General features: G+C 35.0%; 1 pseudogene; it reads left to right on the top strand.

The window, feature by feature from the left end:
• Positions 1-784: 784 nt before the first annotated feature.
• On the top strand, positions 785-8,208 carry LOC102587288 (uncharacterized; annotated as a pseudogene).
• The last annotated feature ends 670 nt before the right edge of the window (positions 8,209-8,878 follow it).

Below are 8,878 nucleotides of genomic sequence, written 5' to 3'. Positions count from 1 at the left end.
AAGTTACAATAATTCAATACAAGTTATTTTCAAGAAAATATAACATGACAAATTATCTAGCTTTTGTCAAAAGAAGTATTTTCCAGAAATTAGAGGAAAATGTTTTCCGTTGAAAATTGATCTCTTTGATAAGTCACTATATATCTTGATTTGAGATTGAAGATTAATTAGATTAAATGAGTGGTTTAATCACACTTAATAAGAAGTAACACTAGTCATTGTTCTGCATTAATATGACAATTTATTTTTTGTAAATTACATATGCATTACGACATTAATGGCCACAATTAAATTGAATTGAGTCTTTCTAAATTGGGTAAGATTTGAAAATATGGACTCATTTTAATTAAGCATAATATATAAATATTTTCTTTAACTTGGATTCAACTGACATATATGCCCTCCAGCTTTGGGTGTGTACAAGTAAACACTTAAACTTGTATAAAATTAAACAAGTAGACACACGTGTCCTACATAATACACGTAGGACGCCACGTATGACACAATATTGTCATGTCAGACGAATATATCTATTTGTTCAATTTTATACAAGTTTAAGTGTCTATTTATGCACACCCAAAGTTAAAGGTCATAGTTGTCAGCTAAAGATGTTTATATATTATGTGTTTTATTTATAAACTAGGACCAAGTGATATAGATAGGTGACACTATAGCTAGTGCAAGTATTTTATCACATATTAATTTTGTATGTTTAATTTTTCATCCATTATAAATTTATGCCTCAATACACCAATGTTTCATCCAACTTTGAGTGAATGTGTAACTCATGATATAGTTTTAACATCTCTCATTTTACATCTTCATATATTCGTAATTAATTGTTTTTGCAGTTTGTATCTTCGAAGCCTATATATGTTTTAAACATGAAAGTAGCAGTTGTAGGGGGGAATATAAGTGGACTGTTTTCTGCATATGAATTGGCAAAATCTGGAGTCAAAGTTGTGGTTTATGAGAAGGAACATTATCTCGGCGGCCATGCTATGACCGTTACCATCAATGGCGTCGATCTTGACCTTGGCTTTATGGTCTTCAATCGTGTAAGTACCATCAGAAGCTGTTTGAGTAAGCTTATAAAATGATCAAATCACTTTAGTTGTAATTAAGAATTTATTTATTTTTACTTAAATGCGCGTTATTGATAAATGCTAAAGTTGCTCATAAATTGAGTGTGTGCATGAAAGGGGAGGGGTTTTAAATAGGTGGAAGGAAGGGTACTTTTAATCCGAAAATTTATATTAAGAGTATTTAGGATCCAATAGATGGAACGAAGACAAACTCAAGTCATTTTCAATTTCTAATTTATTGTAAGAAATTAGAAAAAAGTGGTAAGGAAAAAGTAGTTTTAACTAATTAGTAAAGAGAAAAATGGTTTCTTATATTTGCGAGTAGGTTCAATTCAAATAGTCCCGTATGCATTGAATAATTTTGATCCTTTAAATTTGTTAAAAGCTAACATTTTTACTCTCATGTGTATTTGACAGGTAACTTATCCCAACCTGATGGAATTTTTCGAGCTCCTTGGAGTTGATATGGAAATCTCTGATATGTCATTCTCAGTGAGCTTAGACCAAGGCCGTGGTTGTGAATGGGGTACTCGAAATGGATTCTATAGTTTGTTTGCGCAGAAAAAGAATGTCTTGAATCCATATTTTTGGCAAATGATTAGAGAATTTATCAGATTCAAGCAGGATGTTATTAGGTAACAATAGCGTTTTATCTTTACTATTTGTGACTTCTTATTAGTATTTGTTAATGTTTGCGCAATTTGTTGATTTACTGATATCATTAGAAATTTAGTGCACAGAAAATCTTTTTTGTTCATTTGAACATCATTCATTTGAAGGAAATGGACTCAATTGTTCTGTTTTGTGCACTTTCATTATTTATATGTCAAGCAAAAGAGCTATCTTCAATGAAATTTATTTCATCACGATTACGTTTCTTACTGCATTGCAGTTACCTTGAAGAATTGGACAACAATCCTGACATTGATTGCAATGAAACATTAGGGCAGTTTATCGGGTCACATGGCTACTCGGAGCTATTTCAGAAGGCTTATCTGGTGACACTGCTGTTTGTCCTTGTTGTTTATTTTGATACTTGTATATATTTGGCCTTTTTTTTTTTACCCTCCCTAGGAGCTCCCACCCCTTTTGCTCCCTTGGTGACTCGAACTCGCAACCTTTGGGTTGGAAGTGAGGGGTGCTTACCATCCGAGCAACTTTTTTCATTCAAAATATTAATCTTGCAACAAGCAATTATGTTTCACAGGTTCCCATATGTGCTTCAATTTGGTCCTGCTGCTCGGAAGGAGTAATGGGCTTTTCTGATTATTCCATTCTTTCATTTTGTCACGACCACCATCTTCTGCAGGTTTTTATTCTCTTACATAAATGGAATTTGAATTAGCTATATCATTTTATCTTGTGCCTGTTAGAGTGGGTTAAAGTCCCACATTGATTGGGGAATGAGCTGACGGTCTGCTCATATGGACTTGAGAAATCCTCTCCTCATGAGCTAGCTTTTGGGGTTGAGTTAAGCCCAGGTATCATATCTTTAAAGTGCCTGAGGAAGGTTTTGTTCTTGCGTTACAGCTCTTTGGTCTCCCTCAATTGCTCACTATAAGAAGGTGATCACATACATATGTCAACAGGGTGATTTTTTTTTTTTCATAGTTACCAATTTTCACTTTCTTGCAAGATTTGTTAAGCATGGTTCATCCTTTAATGGGGAATTAACGAACGCAGGTTAAGGAGGAACTTGAGAAAATAGGCTGCCAAATAAGAACTGGTTGTGAAGTAAATTCTGTATCGACAAATGAACAAGGTCTAGCTTTGAGTTCATATACATTATTTATTTTCGCTATCATATAGTTAGAAACTAGTCCAGATTCTAAGTGTAAAAGAAAGAGCCCTTGCAGGTTGTAGCATAGCTTGCAATGATGGTGCCACAGAAGTATATGACGGATGCATAATCGCTGTACATGCACCACATACTCTGAAAATGTTAGGCAAAGAGGCAACAAATGATGAAACAAGAATACTGAGTGCTTTCCACTATGTCTATAGGTACTAATTGTTTTTTTTACCTATAAGAAAAGGTAACAAAATATACATATTTTCTATCATTAGAGGAGTTCTATTTTGTGCTTTAGTGAAGATCAGTTAAAATGAATGTTTTAATGGTGGCTGGTTTTAGTTGAATTAACAGTTACAGCCTGCTATTCTGAGATACTATGAAAATGGTACTGGAAGCCAAGATTAAAACAGTTAGTAATTCCGCATCTAAAATTCCAACCACGAGCTCTAAATATCATGTTGAAATGTTACATCTTCTTTGTCCAGTATTTATAAGTTTTATGATGTCGAAAGGCAAAATCATTTTCTCTTCTTCTACAACAGTGATACTTTCCTTCATCATGACAAAACCTTCCTGCCTCGCAACCCGGCAGTATGGAGTGCTTGTAACTTTTTTGGAACCATAAATAATAAAGGATTTACGACATATTGGCTCAATATAATCCAGGTGTGTTATGGAATTCAGTGATTTAGGAACTTGGTGATCTAGAAGATAATGCTCTTCGGTGGGGAGTCTTTTCTCTTGTAACTGCTCTCTTAATTTATGAGCTGTTTAAAGTTACAGAATCTTGGTGAATCAAAGCTGCCTTATCTCGTTACTGTCGATCCTCCTCACACACCAGAGCATACATTGGTTAAATGGAGAACAAGACACTTAGTCCCCTCAGTTGCTGCATCAAAAGCTTCACGTGAGCTACATCAAATCCAAGGGAAGAGAGGAATATGGTTTTGTGGAGCATATCACGGTATGAATCTCTTTTTATGCAGAGCTGCTTCACAATAAATGTTCCTTTGTTTTCTTTCTATTTCTACTCAATGCCAGCTACTGATTACAACAACCTCTAATGTCTTGTTTTATTCACTGCATTTTTCCGCATAAGGTTAAAGGAAAGCGATCTGTAACACTTGTAGTGCACACTTTATTTTTCAGTTTGTGTTTCACTGCTTATTGATGTGTATTTATTGCAATACTTTCAGGCTATGGCTCTAATGTGAATGGACTAAAGGTAGTACTACTTCTGCAAATAAAGATTTTAACTTACTCAGAAAACTATTTGGAGTCTTTTGCAGCTTTTGTGGATGACTGTGACATCTTTGCTCCTCCTCAGGCGGGTGCGGTTGCTGCAGATGGTATGCTTAGAAGGAATTGTAGTGTTCTTTACAACCTCAAACATTTGGTACCAACCTGGCCTGAAACTGGAGCACGCCTTCTCGTTACTAGATTTTTCAAAAGTTACATTCAAACAGGATGCATAATGTGAGTGATGATTGTTTTATCTTGTATTACTTTCAATCTCGAAATACTGGCAGATTTCATTGATTCTATTTCTTATTTATCACATATGTGATCTTGCTATTTGAGTGGCAGCAACATGCAGAATGACTAATTTATTGAGAAACTACACTTGTTTGATTCATTCTGCAGAACGAAACACGTGTGAATCGTGGTTTATTTCATTACTCGAAGATTTCCTAGTTTCTTTTCTGATAATTAAAGATACCTTGATAATAATTTTACATGTATATACAGATTGTTGGAAGGAGGTACAATTTTTACCTTCCAAGGAACAGATAGGAAATGCTCCCTCAAAGTTTCTCTTACCGTTCATAATATGCAGTTTTACTGGAAGGTAACTTAAAATCTTCTTTTTCTTAAAAAGTTAAACCCAAAAAAGAATACTCAGAAGGCAAATTCTGTGACATCTCTTACAGGTTGCAACCCAAGCTGATCTAGGTCTTGCCGATGCTTTTATTCACGGGGATTTTTCTTTTGTTGATAAGAATGAAGGTCTTCTTAATCTTTTCATGGTGAGTAAATGACTCGTTATCGTTGTGAATAGCTTTTGGTTGATATTTAGCTTCCCTGAGTTCTTTTGCAGATATTTATTGCAAACAGAGATTTGAAAGCATCTGTTAGAACATCTAGCAAGAAAAGGTAAAATAGTTTACTGGCCTGAAATCAAGAAATATAAACTTCTGTTCATATGCTAATGTTCTTCATCACTTTTCATGGCTCTAGAGGTTGGTGGACACCATTGCTTTTTACTGCAGCACTGTCATCTGCAAAATATTTCATTCGACACGTTTCAAATCGAAACACCCTGACTTAGGCTCGTCGGAATATTTCTCTCCATTATAACCTGGTATCTAGTTAACTTGCATAGTATATCTCCCAAAGAATGTAACATTTTTTTTCCCTAAAATGGGCTTCCATTTTTTGGATTATAAGCATTGTGGTGTTAATTATTTTTTCCAGAGTAATGAACTGTTCTCACTCTTTTTGGATGAGACAATGACATACTCATGTGCAGTTTTCAAGGTTAGCTCTCAAACTTTTAAATACTTGCCACCTAAGTTGGACTCTTCACTTTCGATGCTGCACCCGTGTTGGATTCTCCAAGAATGCACTACTTTTGGAGAATCTGACATTCACCCTTTGACATTTTTGAAGAGTCCGAGCAACCTAGCTTGCCACTTTTCTTCTTCTTAGTCAAGCTACATTCCCAAAGTAATGGTCTAGTTTTTTTTTTTTTTTCTAGAGTGAGGATGAAGACCTGAAAGTTGCACAGCTGAGAAAGAATTCTCTACTCATTGAAAAGGTAAGTCATCAACTAAGTAAAAATTGCTAAATAAATTTCAGAAAAAAATTGATTCTGCTTCCTCGATTCTGTTTAGGCAAAAATTAGCAAGGAACATCACATTTTAGAGATTGGATTTGGTTGGGGAACTTTGGCTATGGAAGTTGTCAAGCAAACAGGATGCAAATATACTGGTATAACATTCTCGGAGAAGCAACTGGAGTATGCACAGTTGAGAGTTGAGCAAGCAGGACTTCAGGTATAGTACTTACAATGTCAATGGAGGCTTCAAATTTTCTAGATGACTAACATGAAACTCACACGAAGCTTTATTTCGTGGTTGGTTCTGCTTTCATTTCCGTATTTCCTTTTTCAAACTGCTTTGAGATGTGTTACTTGAGCCGAGGATCAGTGGAAACAACCTCTCTATCTTTACGAGGTAGGGGTAAGGTCTACATACACTCTACCCTTCCCAGATCCCACTTGTGGGCTTACACTGGATATGCTGTTGTTGACTAACATTAAGTTCATGCTACAAAATAATTGCTATAAGCTGAGGCAACTGATTGAAGCAACTAGGAAATTCCACTTCGTGAACTAAACCTTCTTCCATTCTCTTGCTTCTAACCTAAATGTTTTTTCTAATGATGGCTCTGTCCAGGCCAACTTACGCACAACTTAATGCTTTTGCGGTGTCTTTTTATTCCCACAATTGTACGAAGAAGTGATTAACATGGGAACACTATATGCTGCTTAACATTTGAAGCAAATTTGGGCAATTTCAGAGCTAGTGTTATCTATTAAAATTTCAATTCAATGAAACTTCTTCACAGGATCAAATAACATTTCTCCTATGTGACTATCGCCAAATTCCAAATAAGGACAAATATGACAAGATTATATCATGGTGAGCTTTTATCCATCTATCATCTGGACATATTGTGTTACTTATTACAAGTCAAGCCAGTGTGATAATTGTTCTAATAATCATTTTCAGCGAGATGTTAGAAGCTGTTGGTCACGAGTTTATGGAGGAATTCTTTACTTGCTGTGAATCTGCACTAGCAGAAGATGGCCTCCTTGTTCTGCAGGTAATGAATTAAAGTGAATCCTCAACACGTTTCACATTATTCACGTTTTCCCTTCAATTGTTAGAAAATTAGGAAAGAAGGAGCACTCTCAAATCACTCAAATTCCTTTGAAGACAAGTGGATGAAAGCATTCTTCTTTACTTATCCAACTTTCTTTACATAAAAAGATTAACTACATTGGAGTTAGAAAGTAATATACAACATAGGAGCTTCTAAGACTTCTTCTAGCATAGCATATATTAAGATAATTCATATATTGCGAAAATCTTTAGAAGGCTTTTCTTCTTCAAATACGAGGTTCATTTTCCAACATTAATTTCCTTCATTGTTATGTCACCCTTGTTTCTTTATGATGCTTATCACAAATGTTGGCTTTCCTTAGTTCATTTCAACGCCAGACGTGAGGTATTCAGAATACATACAAAACTCAGACTTCATAAAAGAGTATATATTCCCAGGTGCATGTGTGCCTGCACTAAGTCGAGTAACATCAGCTATGGCTGCTGCATCCAGACTATGGTAACAAAGAGTTGATTTTGTGATTCTGCACTAGCGTACATGCTTGCCAATCTTTCAAAAGCATTTGATAAATGATATAAATGCAGTGTAGTGCACCTGGAAGATATAGGAATTCATTACTATCAGACACTGAGATATTGGCGAAAAAACTTCCTGAATAACAAAAGGTAACGTAACATAACCAAAATAAGTCCTCAGCCTTCTCCGCGGAGTTAAAGCCATTATTTCCTTCATGAACAATATATAGCTTGATCAGTTCTAAATGTTGAATCTTGACTGTGTCACTAGCCAAATTCGTGCTTTGGGATTCGATGACAAGTTCGTCAGGACATGGGAGTACTACTTTGACTACTGTGCTGCTGGATTTAAAACGTGCACGCTAGGAGATTATCAGGTATGGTGATAAATCTTTCAAAACATATTTCTCATAGGTGTAAAATGTGAGCAATTTTGATCGAATTATGTTAACTGCCTCTTCTAAAATTTTAATATAGATGGTACAAAACATTACATACTATGTTTTTAACGTACCGCTTCATGTTCTTTGAAAATCTCTTTTTTTGCGCGGTGAAATTTAAACTATGTCTGTATCATATTGAATTATGTGAACTACTTCATTTGAAAACATATTGTTTCACCAAGTTTGAGAAGTAAAACAACTCAAAGGTGCATGATCCATTTTTTTTTTGTAGATTGTATTCTCAAGGCCAGGCAATGTTGCAGCATTTGGTGATCCTTACAATGTTGTACCTTCAACTTATTAACATTTCTTGAATATATATCAGAACTTTAGTCTTTGCAAATAAATAGTTCCTCATATTGCTAAGTAATATTTTAGCAATTTGGCTTGTGACACGTTTAGCAAACATGAAAGTAGAGGGGTATTTTTAAGACTCTCATAGTTCGAGGATGAAATTAATAATTCACACTAAGTTCATGAGTGTTTTCGATACTTCTCTTATACTTAAAATCTTTAATACATATATGGAAAACTGTGAAATAGTCCCAAGTTTGAACTCTTTTTGTTTTTCATGTTTGGGACATGGCACAAGGGACTACCTAATATTTAATTTGAAAATCTTGTACATGTATATCAGTATATGGCAAGATGAAAAATAGTATAACTTTGAACTATTTCAATGTTTGGGACTTTGCACATGGAGTCTTGGACCTCTATTGCTTCCATAGTTTTGGTAATGGGTAACCCACATTACTATATAGAAGAGTGAAGCCGACCGGACGACCAAGGCTATTTTGGTAATTTTCCGTTATATCCAATTTCTAGAAGGAAAAATATAAATGGCAAGACACCAATTTGTCACGAAATGGCAGGAGGAACAAAATGTTGGTTATTTCGAAATTTGTGTGAAAAGTTGAGGGTGATTGGGTAATTTCAATAATTTCTTGTACCCAAATTACCCTCAAAAGTAAAACCACTTTTCAGTTCACACTTTCCAAGAGGTGGCTGACCATCGGCTCCACTTATATTGTGCCACGTAGAAAGTGTTGGGTCCCATTTCAGAAAATGATTTTCTCTCTCTTCTTAAACGTTTTTTTTCCTCTTTCCTCCTTTTTTTTTTACTTCTTTTTT

The sequence above is a fragment of the Solanum tuberosum genome, unplaced genomic scaffold (genome assembly GCF_000226075.1).
Source record: "Solanum tuberosum cultivar DM 1-3 516 R44 unplaced genomic scaffold, SolTub_3.0 scf00123, whole genome shotgun sequence".
Classification (NCBI taxonomy): Eukaryota; Viridiplantae; Streptophyta; class Magnoliopsida; order Solanales; family Solanaceae; genus Solanum; species Solanum tuberosum.
The sequence above is the reverse complement of the archived record's forward strand: the minus strand, read 5'-3'. Positions and strand labels throughout refer to the sequence as shown.